General features: G+C 38.0%; 1 long non-coding RNA gene across 1 annotated transcript; it reads right to left on the minus strand.

Annotated features, from left to right (window-relative positions):
- Positions 1 to 9,345: 9,345 nt before the first annotated feature.
- LOC124897598 lies at positions 9,346 to 16,724 on the minus strand. The gene is made up of 3 exons (XR_007054360.1): positions 15,988 to 16,724; positions 11,712 to 13,677; positions 9,346 to 11,294 (listed from the first exon to the last, which is right to left on the minus strand). It is a non-coding gene; the product is annotated as an uncharacterized LOC124897598 (long non-coding RNA).
- Positions 16,725 to 19,319: the final 2,595 nt, after the last annotated feature.

Consider the following 19,319-nt stretch of genomic DNA (forward strand, 5'->3'; position numbering starts at 1 on the left):
GGATACGTTTCAATACCAACTAACCATCTTCAAAATTCCTGGGACGGACCTTTTTGTTATATGCTTGAGCCATCCTCTTCTGATACAACTAGCTATGACATACCGACGTTAGCCTTTTTTCCTCAATTAAACTCAATTGTTTCAGTCGGGTTTTGACCCACTAATCATCATCCATCTTTGCTTCCACAATGACTCAAAGAGAGGGAATTTCAACTTATGCAGGGATGACTACTTCCGTCCCATACACTAATAAATATGGAGTTTCCCCTGTTGAAGTGTGAACAGTAGTGTGATAACCTAACAGAACAAATGGCAACTTTTCATGGCATTGTCTAGACCCTTGTATTATTTTCCACAGTATCTTCTTGATATTCTTATTCACGGCTTCCACAGAACCATTGGCCTTTGGACGATATGGAGTGAAATTTTGATGTACGATCTTAAACTGTTAGCACACTTCTTGCATTAAATGGCTATTGATATTGACAGCATTGTCTGTAATTATTATCTTAGGAATTTCAAACCTACAAATGATGTTGGCATGAACAAAATCTACCACAGCCTTCTTTGTTACTGACTTGAAAGTTACTGCTTCTACCCACTTTGTGAAGTAATCAATGGACACTAAAATAAATCTATTCCCATTTAACGCTTTCGGTTCAACCGGTCCAATCACGTCCATTCCCCAAGCTACAAATGGCCATGGAGCAGCCATTGTGTGCAACTCAGTAGGAGGAGAATGTATCAGATCACCGTGTACCTAACATTGATGAAACTTTTGAACAAGTCGAATAGAATCCCTCTCCAAAGTAAGACAGTAATAACCTACTCGAAGAATTTTCTTTGACAAGACATAACTATTCATATGCGGCCCACATACTCCAGAGTGTATTTCAACCATGATTTTCGAGGCTTCTCTTGCATCCACACACCTCAAAAGTCCAAGATCTGGGGTTCTCCTGTAGAAGATTCCCCCGCTTAAAAAAATACACTAGCCAAATGCCTAATAGTCCTCTTTTGAACATTGGTGGCATGTGTTGGGTATTCTCCTGACTGAATGTACCGCTTGATATCAAAGAACCAAGGTTCTCTATCAAGCTTTTCTTCAACCCTACTACAGTAAGCATGCTTATCACGACTCTATATATGCACTGGATAGATGTAGGCTTTATCAGGATGTTGGAGCATTGAAGACAGAGTGGCTAAAGCATTAGCAATTTCATTATGAATCCTTGGAATATGCATAAATTTTATTGACACAAACCGTTGGCATAGCTTCTGCAGGCATTGTTGATACGGTATAAGCTTCAAATCTCGCATCTCCCAATCGACTTAAATTTGGTGGATGAGCAAATCTGAATCCACCAACACTAATAGTTCTTGGACTCCCATATGAACAGTTAACCTCAAACCAAGAATACACGCTTCGTATTCCACCATGTTATTGGTACAATAAAATCAAAGTTGTGCTATTACTGGAAAATGTTGCCCCGCCTCAGAAATAAAAACTGTACCTATTCTGACTCCTTTCATGTTGATAGCTCCATCGAACAACTTCCAACTTGGATCAGCATCTATAACGACTTCATCGACATACAACACTTCTTCATCAGGAAAGTATGTCTTTAGCGGCTCATACTCTTCATCAATGGGATTCTCAGCAAGATGATATGTCAAGGCTTGGGCTTTTATGGCAATTTGAGTCATAAGCAACATTTTCCACTTTGCCAATCGACCTATCGGCATATGCTTCTAAAAAATATACTTCAAAGGATCCATACGGGAGATGAGATAAGTAGTGTAGGACGAGAGATAATGCTTCAACTTCTGCGCAACCCAAGTTAGGGCATAACACGTCTTTTCAAGAAGAGTATACCTGGCCACATATGTAGTGAACTTCTTGCTAAGATACTAAATAGTCTGCTTATTTTTCCAATGATATCATGTTGACCCAAGACACAACCGAAAGAATTGTCCATGACTGATAAATATAAGATCAAAGGCCTACTACGCTCCGATGGTACCAGCACGGGCGGATTTGACAAATATCTTTTGATTCTGCCGAACGCTTCCTGACATTCTTCAGTCTATTCTACCACAACACTCTTTTTCAGCAACTTGAATATGGGCTCACAAGTAGTTGTGAGTTGAGAAATAAACCTACTGATGTAGTTCAGTCTACCAACCAAACTCATTACCTCTGTCCTATTCTTGGGCGGGGGAAAATACTGAATGACTTTGATTTTTGAGGGATCCAATTCAATTCCCCGATGGCTGACTATAAACCCCAACAGCTTTCCAGATGGAACTCCAAATACATATTTTGTCGGGTTGAGCTTGAGATTATACCTGCAAAGCCTTTCAAAAAACTTTCTTAAATCTTTAACATGGCCAGCCTGAATTTTTTACTTAATAATGACATCATCTATATAGACCTCAATCTCCTTATACGTCATATCATGAAACATAGTGGTCATGGCTCTTATGTGTATTGCTCCAGCATTCTTCAAACTGAACGGCATCCCTCGATAAGAATAGGCCCCCCATGGTGTGATAAAAGATGTCTTCTCCGCGTCTTCATCAACCTTAATGATCCGGTGGTATCTATCATAGCAATCCATAAAAGAGGCAACTTCATGTTTAGCGAAGTTGTCCAGCAAAATATGGATGTTGGACAACAGAAAATAATCTTTTGGACTTGCTCTGTTCAAATCATGGTAATCAACACATACCCGAATTTTGCCATCTTTCTTTGGGACAGGAACAACATTGGATAACCACGTGGGATAATGAGTCACTCGAATTACTTTGGCTTCAAGTTGTTTCATGATTTCCTCTTTGATTTTAATACTTACATTAGTTTTAAACTTCCTCAACTTCTGTTTGACAGGAGGGAATGCGGGATCAGTTTGCAATTTATGGGCCACTAATTCAGTGCTTAAACCAGGCATATCATCATAAGACCATGCAAAAATATCCTTATAATCAGTTAATGCATGAATTATTTCATATTTTAACTGTGGCAAAGCATGTACACTGATTTTAGTTTCCCTAACATCTTCTTGATTCCCTAGATTGATTGGCTCAGTTTCATTCAAATTAGGACTCGGTTTGTCTTCAAACTGTTCCAACTCTTTGCTTATTTCTTCTAGTGCCTCTTCTTCATCTTATTCCCCCTCTTTCTTCATTATATCTTGATTAGTTTGGATTTTAAGTTCAGGCTGAAAATTCCGCATGCATGTCATGTTATTAGAATCAACATAAAGAGAACTGTATAAAGAAAAGACAAAAATGAAATATATTTGACACAAAATAAGAGGGACATTGCATTTCATTTAAAAGGGAAAGATATGAGGGTTTAAACACAAATAATAGAATATGAAAAAGCTAAATTTCGAATTACAACCCTGGAATAACTCGAATAAATTGAAAGAAAAACAAAATGAACTACCAAAACTCCCTCTTGATGGGGAGAGGAGTGACTTTCCAATTGTTGAGACGGATAACTAGGCCTATGAACTGCACACCTGTCTTACTGGTACCTTCTCCTTCTTCAACCATATCAACTTTAATAAAAAGGTTCTGGAAGTCATCAAGCAATTCAACTTCAAATTCTACATGCTTTGTGATACCACTCTTAACAAATGATTCACTGAGTAGTGGCATTGGGTGAGGGAGTGACCATGTTTCCTTTTTCCTTCCCTTGGCTTTCTTTAGATCTTCAGTCGTAGGCTCAAATCCCATATCGAAAGTGCCCATGTTCTCATTTGGACATATGGGACGAACTATACCGTGCAGAGAAGCTCCCGAACCCCTTCCTGGATCGAATCTATATTTCAAAATTTCACTCACCATCATGATAGAAGTGGAAGACAATTGTGGTCCTAGTATATCCTGCCCTTCAAGGATATGATCCACGTGCACTGTATCAAAAATTTGATATACAAATATCTCATCTACATTGTTTGCTTCAATAAGAGACAAGGGAGAATCTTCGTAGGCAGATAAATCTCCTTCACCATGAGTAACCACTTCTTGCCTGTCATGCTCAAATTTAATCTAGTGCAGTGTAGATGCAACCACCTTGTCTTTGTGGGTCCACGGTCTTCCCAACAACAGATTGTAAGGGGATTCGATATTTAATACTTGAAACTCTTTGGCGAATTCGACAGGCCCTATAATTAGCATTAGTTCTATTTCGCCATTGGAATTTGATTTTGCACCATCAAAAACCCTGACGCATACATTATTGGACCTAATCCTCTCAGCACCAATATTTAACTTTTGTAAAGTAGAAATAGGGCAGATATTTCCACCTGAACCTCCATCGATCATGCCATGAGTGACGTAGAAATCTTCACACTTTACTATAATGTAAAGGCCCCGGTTATGCCCTGTACCTTCAACAGGCAATTCATCATCTAAGAAGCTGATCCGATTGACCTCAAAGATTTTTCCAACCATTTTCTCAAGATGATTTATTGTAATTTCCCCAGGAACATATGCTTCATTTAATACCTTCAGTATAATCTCACGATGTTCCTTGGAATGCAACACCAAAGCTAAGAGAGAAATTTGAGCAGGGCTTTTCTTCAACTAATCTATTATTGAATACTCTGGAAACTTCATCTTTTTCAAAAATTCTTTGGCTTCTTCTTCAGTGATAGGATTTTTGATAGATGAAGGCCCACATACCACTGGCTTGGGCTTCTTTAAACCTTCAGGCACGAAGCATCTTCCTAACTGAGTCAAACCCCCTACCTCATCTATTTCTTCCTCAACTTCCTTCCCCTGATAAATCAACACAGTCCGCTTATAGTTCCAGGGGACCTTTTTTGTATCAATAATCTGAGGTTGGGTCACTGGTTTGAGGACAATAGGCACTGCCAGTGCTCCTTTCACGGTTAAGATAGGCTTACCCAAAGCTCCTACCAACGTCAACTTAGGTTTATCCAAAACTTAAATCAGCATATGTTTTGGCACATTGCACTGTGATCAGGGGTTTCTTTGTGCTTTATTGGGCTTTATCTTCTCCCATTCCTTTCTAGCTTAATGACCTTGCTTTCAAAGACTCTGCTACATTAACCAATTTTTCCTCACTGGTCTGTATCTTGACAATAGGCTTATAACACCTTGATGACTCTTTCCCATCACATATCAATTCTAACATATTAGTTTCAACATGGTTGGCAGCGAATTTTGGTTAATGTTTGGAACCTCCGAGGCCTAGACCAATATCTGATTTATGTCAATTAAATCTTAGACAGCTCTTTTTAAATGCCAGCATTTCTCGATATCGTGGCCTGGCATATCAGAACATTACACACACCTTAAAGAATAATCGAGACTCCTTTGAGTGAGATTTGTAAGCCTTCCTTGAATTGGGCTTAAGACCTTCATTTTTCTCAGCCTATCAAACAAACTAGCATATGACTCCCCAAGATGTGTGAACTAATTTTTGACCACCTTCTCTTTCTTGTACTCGAGTCTGGGTTGGAAACTGGGTCTGGAGTGGTTTTGGTAATTTAGTAGAGCTGATGGGCGATTTTGTGGAGCTTGCGCGCGCTATTGCTGGTAAGAAGGGGTTTGGGCATATGGCTGCACGCTATATACTAGGTACGGTGGTGGTGGAATGGAATATAATGGGTTTTGTAGAGGGTAGTAATAGTGTGGAGGAATATATGTTGCTTGGGTGTAGACTTGGGCTTGGGATTGGGGATAGGGGTGAGGCATTCTTTTGGGATAGGAATGGGTTCCAGCTACAGCGGTCGCCACGTCCTCTTTCTTCTTTTTACCTCCGAATGTGCCAGATCCACCTTGAATCGATTGTGTGGTGGCTTTCAACGCTGCGAAATTCACTATTCGGCCGGTCTTGATTCCATCCTCTATCATCTCTCCCATTTTGAGAACTTTAAGAAAAGACTTTCCCATTGCTGGAAGTAAATGTTTAAAATAGGTCTCATTTTGTGCTTGAATGAAGACCTCTACCAGGTTACTTTCCTTCATTGGAGGCTTTACCCTAGAGGCCTATTCACGCAACCGTATCACGTATTCCCTAAAGCCTTCAGTTCTTTTCTTCTTCATGTTGACCAAGGATTTTTCGTCTAAAATCAGGTCAACGTTATACTGAAAATATTGCACAAACTCAGAAGCTAAGTCATCCCAGTTGTTCCACTTGTAGATATCTTGATCAACAAACCATTCTGAAGCCAGATCAGAAAGACTCTCACCAAAGAAAGCCATGAGCAACTCTTCCCTTCCCCCTGCAGCCCTCAATTGGTTGCAATAACGTCTCAAGTGTGCCATGGGATCACCATGCCCAACATACTTCTCAGACTTGGGCATTTTAAAATCGAGGGGAAGGTTTACGTATGGGAACATGAAAAGATCTTTATAGGAAACACTTTTATAACCTCCGATTCCCTGAAAATTCCTCATGGCCTGTTCAAAACTTTTCAATTTCTGCGCTATGACTTCGTGTTCCTCTGTTGTGACAGGTTTCTCCGTATCAAAAGGAAATCCAGGTGGCTGAGTGTACCCATACGGTTCATTCATTCTCAAAGTAGGCTCCGGGGCATAATACTGACTATCTGGAACCTTTAATATTAGCTCACTGGCAGACCGAGGAAGCCCCATTGTCGAACTCACAGAATATATGGGAGCTTCAGGTGGTGGTGGAGCCACGAACACCAGTGTGATCGGTGGCGCCGGCTGAGCAGCGGGTCTTGGTCGGGGAGCTGCCAAGGGCACACTAGAAGTGCTAGGATAATAATATCGGGGAGTGAATCTTGGCGCATGCTCAGGTGACTCAGTGGGAGCAGAGAATTGCTCGTAAGAGAGCGGTTCACAATTAGAGATACTCCCAAGACCTTCAGGGAGCGGAGGAGGAGGCATGCCACTAGTACATTCTCGGTGCAAATCCATTAATTGTTGACTGAGCCTTGCTACCTCATCATTTCGTTCTGAACTTTCTTCCCTGGGATCCTGATATTGGTCAATGAGAGAATTTTCAATCTCCTTGCTAGCCATGGAGAGCTTTGATTTTGATCATGTGAAGTACGGGTGACTAGCCAGAGTGCTGCAAACCTACCACTGTTATCTTAAAGAATATGCTCATCAAAGACGACATCCGTTAGGATTAGGGAACACAACAAACATGGGAATCACATTGGTAAAATTTTCCTAGATTCATATTCATTTCTACCAGCCTTTAAGGGTAGAGAGGTCATTTTAACATCATCCCGATTTTCATATACACTCATTTGTTTCTTTCCTCCACACACACCTCCTTTCTTGCACACTCATTTCCCTTTTTTTTATCAGTCTCTATTCTTTCCCTTTCTTATCTTATCATCCTTTCTTTTTTTTTCTTCTCTTGCTATCTACCTTCATTTTATCATTATTTATGGCTTTGCTTTTCTTTAAAAGAGGAAAAATAATGAAAAACAATGAAACAAAATGATTAGATCGAACCCCAAAGTAGGTTGCCTACGTATCATGTTGTACATGAATCAGATCTTGCGTAGTTCGGGCAGCGCATGCATAAATATCACAAAGTTGAAGTTTTTTTTTTTTTTTGAAAAATAAACAAAAAAGAACAACGCAACGTCACATCATTTCATAAAAGAGACAACTAAAACAAACTTCAAATTCAAGAAAACTTTTAAACTAAACAACGAAAGTTAAACAACACTCTAGACCCACCGGACAACATACGTACTGCTCCTAATAAAGACTCCAAAGTTAATGCAAACTTGACACCGACTTAACAAAGACACAATACTACAAATGGCAAAAAGTAAAGGACTCAAACTAGACAAATGATAGGAAATGGTCCTTCGGACTAGTGCTCTGCGTGATAACCCTTGCTGAGATGGACTAGCCTGTGAAGTTCTCTTTCTCCTATTCAAACTATGTAGCATATCTTGTAAGGACCTTTCGATATTTGGGAAGATGCCTCTAACACGCATTCCTTCATGAGGAGTACACTTGAAAAGATTGTTCTGACACCCCTCTACAATTTTGAGCAAACCTAACAGCTTAACTCTTAATGTCTCCACTTTGGCCCCCGCACCTTCATCCTGATGGTCGTCAACTATGCATTCTTCCTGTATTCTCCCTCTAAGCTACAATGGTAATGGTTGGTTGATACCCCAAGGGATAGATTAAAGCCAAACCACATATCCATGAGTGTAGCCCGGATTATCCAAACTTTCTTTGAGAGTGTCCAAACCTAGCTTTGTTGCATGCTTCTAGAACTGCTCATATTTTCTCTCACCTAAGGCTTGGTCATTGCATTACTCAACATCCTTTAGAAGATCCACCACTGGTGGTACGTCCTGCGGCCTACCCAACTGGCTTATTACCCTAGAAGAACTGTATGGTCTAGTGCAATTGAGCCCTAACATAACTAGAAGGAGCTGCATCTGACAACCAAACAAGATTATCTTTGGTCGAAGCCACGGATAAGTCCACAAAATGTTATCCTCGGCTCTTGACTCAAGAAATTCAATCCAAACGTCGACTCCCACGAGTAGAAAGAATTTATCCGAACACAACCTGAGGTCCATGGCTTTCACTCGATTAGGAATACAATGATCAACCATGTCTGGTCCAACTAAAGAAGGAGCATGCAAATTCTCCATCATCTATAACTGCAATATCAGGTTACTGCCCTCAAAAAATCTCATCCCCCCTTCACTTCAGTTAAAGCCTTATATATTTCTGTTAAGATCATGGGTATGAGAGTGAACCTGCCTTTTTGATTAACGACCTTGCCCTTTTGATTAGTGCCCTTGTCATTTTGATCCTTATGAAATAGAGTCATCACCATAGATTGCAAACATATATTAATACGTCTTTCTTCTAAAGTACCTAACAAAGCGAGGGTGAAGACTTCCAGGCGCTTTCTCTCCCACTTCTCCTTAGTCATATGAAATTCATCCCAACAGCAATCAAAACCTTTCGAGGACCCAAATATAGCAAACAAAAAATCTAAGGAAACCCACGAATCACTTAAACAACCCAAATGCATACCCTTACTTTTTAAACCACAAGACTGCAAAAACCTCATGCCAGTATGATTTCGTGCTCAAATCATATATTTCTCGATATAGGGAAAATGCAACAGACCGGATATCTCTGCCAAAGTAGGATTCATTTTACATTCTCCAAACCTGAACACCAAACTACTTGGATCCCAAAAGGTCAACACAGTCTCTATTAAATCTGGACGAGGGGTAATATGTAGAAGTTTTGTAAGATCACCTAATATTTTAATCAGTTTCTACTTACCAACATAGTTAAACATGCCCCACCACTTGATTAAATTTTTGGGCACCTTGACAACCATCAGGACTCTAGACTTGGTGGACAAATTCATCCTGTAATAAAATCTCAAAAATTCGATAGGAGCAGATGATTCCCAACCCTTGGGATTCTTGACGCAGACATATGTCGATGAGAGAGACCACCTCATGACTCAAATTTGCCGAACAGTACTACTGAACAAAATCAGTCTACTTGGCTAACAACTCTAGAATACGAGCCGAAAGACCTAGTCTAATGATAAGACAAAGGCCAAAAACGAACATTACTGGACCCATCGAGGGTTGCCTACGTATCCCAACCTGAGGGAAGGGAATCAGGTATGCGTAGTTCATCCCGATTGGACAATTAACGATCAATTAATAGATTGACCCTAACTCAAGAGACACAACCAAAGACAAATGAATAAATTTTTTTTTTTTTTTTTTTTTTGCTCTTTAATTGGACACTTCAACTAAGACTGACACCAACAACTATGAAAAAAAATCTTTTTGGTATGTACAAATTTCTACCAACCCTTTTTTTTTTAATATTCTTTTATAAAATCTACTACTATATAAAAATCTCTTTTTTTTTCTTTAAATTTTCAAATTATGAATGCTTATTAAGAAAAAGAAAAATCTTTTTGTACTTTTGTTTTTGACAAATAAGTAGAACAGGTAAACAAAATCCTCTTTTTTTTTGTTGAATTTACGGTACTTTGAGGAAATAAATGCAAAAGGTAAAAAAAAAATCTTTTTGAGTTTTTGGATTGTGAAGAACAAAAGTCATAAAGAACTCTAAAATAAAATACGGCACTTTTTTTTTTCTTTCTTTTTTACTCACTTTTTCTATTTTTTTTTTCAACATTTCTTGCCTACATACCTTACTTCTAACACATGTTTTCCCCAAATCAATCCGTCAAATGACCACGTTACCCTCAAAGATACAACATTTAGCACGTAGGGATGCTTTAAAGGTGAGTCTCCTACAAAGGGCCATGTGGGTCCCGCTAAGTCTCAATATGATGCACATAAGCATGAGCTAAAGGCTGACCTACGTTGGGGTTCACTAACAAGGCTGTTCGGGGGAGCGTATGGTTGATAGTGGCTGCTTTGCTTTCCACCTACTCCATGACACCGACGGCTCCCCCCCTAAAACAATGGTGACTCAACTAAAGGTCGTGTACAACACATGTACTACGAACTTATTGCAGAAAAAAGGCTTGGGGTAGACACATGATGCAAGATATAAAAGAGGTAACACATAGGATAAATACTGTACACACAGAGCATGAAAACATTCCACAATGATAAAACAAAAAACACAAGCAAAATGTTTATACACCTATAGTTCCAAACAAAGCCGATACGACTCCAAAATAAGCTCAAATTCTGAACAATTTTGCAGCAGAGTCTCCAGAGCTGTCACACCTTTTTTTCAACATCCAAAAGATTCCATTTTAAGGTTTGAAAGGGTTTTTACTATTAAGTGAGAAAAGATTAAAAATTTATTTCGAAAAAGGACTATTTTCATTTTTTATTCAGATTCTCCACTTGGCATAATCCGGTGTGCGAAGTCACCTATGGAAAATCCTTTTCGAAATGGTTTGACTCTAAAAACTGATCCACGAACAGAGATACCAATTAAGGAATTCTGTTGACTGAGGGAAAGGTGTTAGACACCCCTCGATCCAGTGGGTTCTGCCAGGGTCGCTTGATGGAGCGTATCGGCTAATTTGACATTATAAAATACATAAACCACATAAAGCAAACAAAACAATCAAGCAAGCAAATAAAACAAAACAATCCAAAATTTAGCTTCCAGTCCAATTTATTACAAACCGAAATAAAAATACAGAAATAACCTACGCTAGACCTAAACTATGCTTTACCCGATGCCTCAGGCCTTGATCACGAACATCCTTCACATATAAAATACTTCGGGGCATTCCTCGATGAGTAAATACAAGTGACCTCGAGGCATTCCTTCGCAAAATGAATACATCTTTTCAATGCGATAAAACTAAACCATTCAACAAAATTTCAAACATTCAACTAATCCACAAATTCTAAACTTTGCCTACCCAACCTACGTTTGCCTACCTCACTCGACTTATCATGATACTAACAAGTTTGATTAACGTTCATCTCAAGTCAAACAATAATTCATGAATCAAACTTACCAAATGTTACCTTTTTGGCAAGTTTCAATTCCACCTCCCAATTTCTTTTTTTTTTAATTCTTAACGAGATATCATTTCATTACATAATCTATAAACAGACAAAGAATCGAAACCAACAACTATTCATCATAAACAATAATCAACCAACACATAATATTTCATTCAATGAACCGAATATCACAAATAATGAAATAAAAAGGGAAAGAGAGTAGAATTAGACCTCAATCTGACGTTCTATTTCAATTAACTGATCTTTTCGAATAGAACCGCGTCCAAATAGAACCTCAACATCGAACCACAATCACGAACCCAAATCAAAAACTTCGATCTAGAACTCCAATTTACTCAGACTTGCTTTCGAGCAAGGCTCCACGAAGAACAAATGAAAACAAAATCAAAATCAAGGCTCCGAACTGGAACAAACCAGAAACCTGTATGATTGTTTCCAGATGAGAAGTAACCAAAGTCGGCCTAAAAAATGATCAATTCAAATCAGTGCGGACCATAATTAAACATTTTCCGGTGAAAGAATGCTATTTTTTGGCCAAGAAGCTGGAATGGTCATCCCCAATCCCTTTTCTCTCCTCTCTCTCCCAATATCACTCTCTCGCAGCTCGGTCTTTATCACTCTATCTCTCTCTGCCTTCTCGAATCTCTCTCTCTACCTCTCTCAATCTATCTCTTTTTGTTTTTCAGCTCTCACTCGTGGAGAAGAAAACAAAAAAGGACTGGTGGAAAAGAAAAGAAAATGGCGTGAATCACTCTTCTTCCCTATTGATAGCCCTCGTGAAGAAGATGAATTGTGAACTCTCACTCTTCTCCCTCTTCCTCTCGCATCTCTCTCTCCTACCTCCTCCTCCCTTGCAGCTTTCTGTGTGTATATATTGTTTTTCCTAGTCCCCGAAAGCTGCCAGGAAATTTCCCTTTTATTTTTAGTTTTCTTTTTCCTTATTATTTCTTTGTGGTCAAGAAATGTGAGGGAGTGGGGTCACGTGGGTGCGGGGTGTGGTAGTAGGTGAGGTGTAAGTTTTTAATTGCAGGGGTAGGGGTTAGGTGTCCATTTTTTATTGGGTGGGTTGTTGGAATTATAAAGATAGGACAAAATTAGTTAGGTTTGTTAAATGGGATAAAAAAAAAAGAGTGAAAAGATGAGGTGATTATTTATTTTCTTGAGGAAAAATTACTACGCGTATAGGGTACGTAGTAAATGGGGTAAACGCTAAAATTTGTGAAGGAATGAAATTACGTGTCTACAAGAGCAATTTAAAACAGCTCATAAACATATCATATGGTAAGTGTTTTGACGAAATTTTAAATTTAAGAGAAGAGTCTCCACTTAATTTTGAAAAGAAATTAAAAAACCTTTATAAATACTTTAAACGATCCAAAACAGGAAAATCATTTAAGAAAGAGATTCTAAGTAAGTGATTCCTATTAACGTTTTAGGAAGGTGTTAGGCACCTAAAACGTCCGCTAACTTGCGGTTATCCGAAATGTTTGAAAATCGTCTTTTGATTATCTTCGAAAAGATTAATTTTGTCAAAAATTAATAGATTTTTTGGAAAGAAAGCGATTTTGAAAATATTTTGGTGTTTATGCAAAACTAGTTTCTTAGCGACTTAACTAAGGATTTAACTAGGTTCGCAAAGTACATAAGAAAAACAAACATAAAGAACAGGGGGAGGGGAGGAAGTAAGGGATTTAGGCCATTGGCCCAAATCAACAAAACCTATCCTAGTCTAATTGAGCCTTCGACCCATTTTACCTGTCCTAATCTAGTTTTTGAGTCGTTGGCTCGAGTCTCGCTCCACCTGTATTAAATTTACAACTTTGACTTCGAGGCCCAAATGAATGAATAAAAATAAATAACTAAATAAATAAAGACAACAATAATAAATGACTAAATGAATGAATGAAATAAAAACCGAGACTTTCAAGTCTCTTGGCCGCTTCAAATGTGGACTTTAACCCATTTCTTCTTCTTTCGTCTCCTTGGTTTTGGTATGCAACAAGATCAGTATTTGTTCTTCCACTAGAGATTAACTCGATGAGTAAAATGCAATCGAAAGTTCATGGTGAACTCAGACGTAACACATTCACATGCATCCATAAATAAAGGGAAAAGGATTAAGAATCTGCAACTAGACCGTTTGGACTTGGTATAACTAATCATACATCATCGTAAGCTGCAAATAGCAATTAAAAAGACTATATTCATGCTCAAGGTGGTCCTATAGTTTGACAGAAGACATGAGAAAAATTCAACATTCATTGTCACATCCAGGCCAACATTTCTTAAATAAATCTAACACAAATAAAGATATCTTTGATGACTAAAATAAGGAGGAAACAGGATCTCTAATATAGCATTTACCCAAACATAAATAAACACAAGTTGATGTAATTTAAGAAGTTTTGATCCAAAGAAACCTGGACAATAATTCTTTCATAGCCCTAGTAAAAGAACCTTAAATCTGGACATTGATACAAGCGTAAAGAGAACAAGGATTACAAGTGATACGAGTGCAAAGAGGGTATAAGCACAAGCAGCCATACTCGAACCATATCCAAGAAGAGGGAAGAGTGTGATGACCTTTGCAAAAAAGTGGAAAACGGGTATCGAGATCTCAAGACCATTCCCTAGGAGCCAAGCTCGGGAACTACGTCTTCAAGGCACATTCATGAAGATGGATGTGTTTGAGCATGTATTAATTCGTCCAAGGGAGTGTATGTGTTAAAGTATGAAGACATGCCTTGATTGTCATAAAAACACTACAAGGCAGCCCCATTTCTACACTCCAAACCCACCTCCTTCATTAAGGGTAAAGGTGTCATTTCCCATCTCTTTTGTAATAGACTATAAGTAGAACCCCTTAGTCTTATTTCCTTAGTTAGCTTATTTTTGGAATGAAGATTGTAACATTGAAACATCCTTTTCCTCTCAAGAAGAGAGTAGACCACCAACTTTGAACATCATAAGTGAAAGGTTCCACTTGTGAAATGGCTAGAAATGTGAGTGCTTGAGTGAAGCAAGTTCCTCTTGTGTTTGCTAAGAACTTGGTGCTTGTTAATGTGATTTGTAGAGTTTTTAGAGCTTGATACACTCTTTAGTTGCTACATTTCATATTCTCTTTGTGTGAAGTTATCTATCTTCTTTATCTTTCAAGTTTGTGTTTGTTGTTTCCACTTGGTGTCTTATATGTCTAGATTGTTTTTGTGAGTTTGTGGACTATTTTGTGCTCTTGTATATACTGTTTGGTATCAGAAATTAATTCTTTCATAATACAGCTTAACAAAACAGTTTTAATCCCCCCAAAAAAAAACCCAAACTAGCTAAAGGCAGTGATAAGGACAAAACAACAGGATAGCGAAATTTTTTGCGGATAGGAGCAACAAGCTTAAGACTAATGATAACACCATGCCACAGAAAGTCTGGTTTTTTGGTCTATAATAGTCCTTATAGATGAAGGCGATCACTAGTATTCCGTAAAACATGATCTTGCAAAACTTTAAAAGTTTTAGACCGCGAAATCAATACCTAAGTAGGAAGTGATACGAATGATGCTCAAAGAAAAAGAGGGTATAAACTTCATCGATTTTTGACATTAAACATATAACAAGAGACTAAATCTGTTCCCAGATTTGGCATTCTTCAACATACAATTACACTTCAAAAGCTTCAACAGAAAGAGTACAATCTATAGGCTAAAAACAAAGCGGTGGGGGGCATTGTATTTCTATCCTTCTCTCCTTCCTGACAAACTCAATAATGAGTTTTTGACTGTTACATGGTCATCGGAGAATCATGGGATTTTTCTAATTTTACTGTTGGATGTTTTCTCATCATCCTTTTGGCATTTGAGAAGCCAAAGGACCTTAAGAGGTAGTCCTATCGATGACGCTATCAGCTAAATAGTTACAACAGCATCCCTACACTAACAATAGACAAGAGACATCATATATCCACTCCAAACAAGACAAAACGTCAAGCAGAAGTGTTAAGCAAGAATCAAGACATGATTTTTTACCATGAAAAAAGGCAAAGACAGTGCACATGATGAAGATCCAGATCGCAAACTACTTGATAATGTCAAGATTACATGACGAGCTACAAAATTGGGATAAGAATGATAGAAACCACACATCATAATATTCAAATAGGAAATAGCCTAGCGTAATAACACAACTGAATGTTCTTCTTTGCTAAAGAAAAAAAACTATAGCCTTTAAGGCCTCTACAATGAGCACACAACATCACTACTATTATGATCATACAACAACCTCTACAGCCAGCCATCCAAACCGACCTTCACTTTCATCATTCAATCAAGACTACACAGCCCCCACAACAAACTTCATGTTCATCATTCAAACAAACAACACAGCTTCGATAATAGACCTCATGTTCATCATTCAAACAAATAACCATCGCTACAGAGAAAAGAGATGAAGAAGAAACATGCCGATAAAATTAAACGAGGAATGAAGATATTTACCTCTCTCGGGGCAGCAAAACGGGAGAACGAGCTAGTTGTTGGAATCTGCCACCACTGGAAATCCACGTTATCAACTTAAGGGCCTCTGATTAATCGACCAACTTCAGAAAGAAGAACGAAAGAGAAAATTTTTACTAAAAATAAACTACTTTGCTTTTAGAATTTTGTGCCTCTCCTCTTTTCTCCCAACTAAAATTTTTCCCGACCCCAGATTTCTTCTTTTCCCCCTCTTTCAAACCAAAAAATCCCTGAAAGAAGATAAAAGACCCCTCAAAGCAGTGACCCCAAGGGTCTTTATATAGAACCCAAATTAGGGGTTTTGGGGGGAATTGAAAGAGAGGATATCTTTGGATTTGCAATTCAAATTTTTTCCCTCCTGCTTAGGGTTTCACCAACAAATGTACTCCTTTCCCCTTATCCTCCACAGATTCTCCAAGAAAAGACAATAGAAATTGGGGGGAAAATGGATCCTTCCGCCAAGAACCAACAAAAATTTTCCAAATACATATGAATTCGTACAAGTAATCCACGATTCGCGGAGGTATCCGTTAGAGGGAGACACCTAAGCATGTTTATAGAGGGTTCTCGAATTTTCCTCGTATGAATTCGTATGGAAAGGCACGTGACGAAGAAGAAATAGATGGGTTGGAGCTTGGGTCGGTGAGTTCTGATGCCGAGTTATGGATTGACAGGTGCGGGTCACGAAAGAGGGGAATCGGGTTGATGGATTCGTATGATGTTGCTTCTGGTGTTTAAGGCTAAGAATGGAGTGTTGGTTTTTTGAAGAAGAAAAGGGATGGGCCCGGGTCGGATTATGTGGATTAGGCTTCGGGAGGTTATTGTGTTGGGCCATTTATGGTTGATTATTGTTGACTGGGCTAGGCCCGAATTAGTTGTTGTTGTTGGAAGATTAGAAATAGTAAGGGTCTTTAAAAGGTAACCGAAATAAATTAGTGAACTTTATTTAAATATTAACCATGAATATCAATTTGATTAATTACATTGCAATTGTGGTCAACTTGATTTCAATTATGGTCATATTTAATAATTTGGTTAAATTAAACCGAAATTCGATATGAATTAAATATTTGTTTAATCCCGAGCTTTTTAATTTAAAAAAATCAAACACATATTTATCAAAATAAACTATTTTGAGAAATAAAGACATATTTAAATCAAGATTTCAATCTTTTGAATTTATTTTCAAGATTAGCCTTGATTAAAATTTGATAGTTTGTAAAATAAATATTTAAGTAGAAAAATTATAAATTTCATATAATTGACTACAACAATATATAATCTCTTCTTAAAATGACAAACTTACCCAAATGAATATTTTTTGAAAAGTTTCTATTCAGACGGAATAAATATTTTGATTTTATTAAAAACCGAAGAAGCTCAAAATTAAACTTGGTTGTGGAGGACAAAAATTAGGTGTCAACAACTGCCCCCTCCCTTTGGGTAGGATATATGCAAGAAATCCTGGGCAAAGGAAGGTTGACGTTCCTAATCTTTGTCCGACCACAAATTCGAATCTGGAAAAAGTTGGCTTTCGCACGAGTTTCATGGAGTTATGGATGAACTTTGGAATCAGGTTTCCTATATATCTCAGGTTTTATGAGAATTCAGGCCACTTGTAATTCATAAAGCTTGATTTTAAGTATGATTTTCAAGAAAATTCACCAACTATCAAGATTTTAGAGTTTTTGGTTAAATCAAGAAGCTGGGAAATAAAGGGATTTGGGGAGGTTGGAATGCAGTTGAGTTTTCTACACAGATCTCGGCCTACATATCCCCAAGATTTCAGGGAATTAGACTATTTGTAGTTTGACTTAATCGGTATAAAAGATAATCTTTTATTTCAGACGATCTTTGGCTCGGGATGTGTGACAGGTCAATAGAGTTGCGAAAAAAAATCTTGTAAACTCTTAACCATGAATGTGGTATCCTTCACACCTATGAAAGGATATTACCTGGACATAATTTTCAAGACTCTAGGTGTCCTATCACTCGAATTTGAAAGAAAGAGAAGTTTACCCTTGGTATAAGTTTAGGAATATTCCGAAATTGAAGCTGAAACCAGAATATCCCAGAATTCCCACATGCCTTCTAACATGGGTGTGGTTGGATGGTGGTGGTGATCATCCTTTAGCTCGCGTCCAAAGAGTTTGACGTCCCTCTTCAGACTATATCCTTTTTTGCTTTTAAGAAAGAGTTCTACGTTATGCTGCATCCTTTTTGGAGTCGTCCACACCCGTGGTTTTGCCTTGAGATTTTCATCCTCTCGGATGCTCTCTACAATGCTTCAAGAAAAAAGTGTTAGTGCTAAACATAATTCACGAAAGAGGTATGTAGTCATTTACCATATCTCCACGTGAGTTGTGGCCTGAAAAGTGGAATTATCTCTTCATGTACTTGTTTGGAATGAAATAAGTGGCACTAACAAACAAAACAACCGTGTTGGTTGTTGTATAATTATGCCATTTGTCAATTGAATATGTCTTCAAAGTGGGGTGGCCCCTTTGGACACCAATGATACTTTATGTAGAACGGTCCCTACAATCGTGTAATCTTTTACTGGTTTGGCAACCTTTTTTGTTACTTGTATCACTTGTTGTATGTGGAATGATAACCTCTCCGGTTATAGACTATGATCGATCTATAAATTTTTCTTAAATTATCAATCTTTGGATAATCTTACGCATTATTTAATGTTGGATATGAGATGACTTACAGATATCCTTTGAATTGCTAGCTTTTAGGTAATACTGCATATTATCCTACCTTGGATAAGAGATGGCTTATAGATATCCCTCCAATCGCTAGCTTTTAGGTGTTCCTGCACATCATCCGACCTTAGATGAAATATGACTTATAGATATCACTCAAATTACTAGTCCTTGGGTAATCCTGCACATAATTGATCTTGGATATGACGCAGTTTATAGAGAACCCTTGGACGTATTAATTTGATAATCTCGCTTATTCTCCGGTAAGGATTTAGTTGCGACTTATGAATAACCTCCAGACCATTGATTTTTGGGCGATCTTGCACACTATCTGGTTAGGATGTTGTTGTGTCTTACAAATGAACTACAGGCTATCAACTCATAGGTGATCTTGCACACTATCCTATTTCAAATAATATGACTTATAGATGACCCTCAAACTGACAATTTCTAGGAAATATTATATATCATTCATCCTTAGATAGCGACTTAAAGGTGTCCCTTCAAATCATGTGCTCTTGATGCATTCAGATGCTGATTCATAAAATGATGAGATATCTTCGATGCCAGTATTTGTGTCTAGCGTGTCAACAGGTATTAAAT

This window comes from Capsicum annuum, chromosome 4 (genome assembly GCF_002878395.1).
Source record: "Capsicum annuum cultivar UCD-10X-F1 chromosome 4, UCD10Xv1.1, whole genome shotgun sequence".
Lineage (NCBI taxonomy): Eukaryota > Viridiplantae > Streptophyta > Magnoliopsida > Solanales > Solanaceae > Capsicum > Capsicum annuum.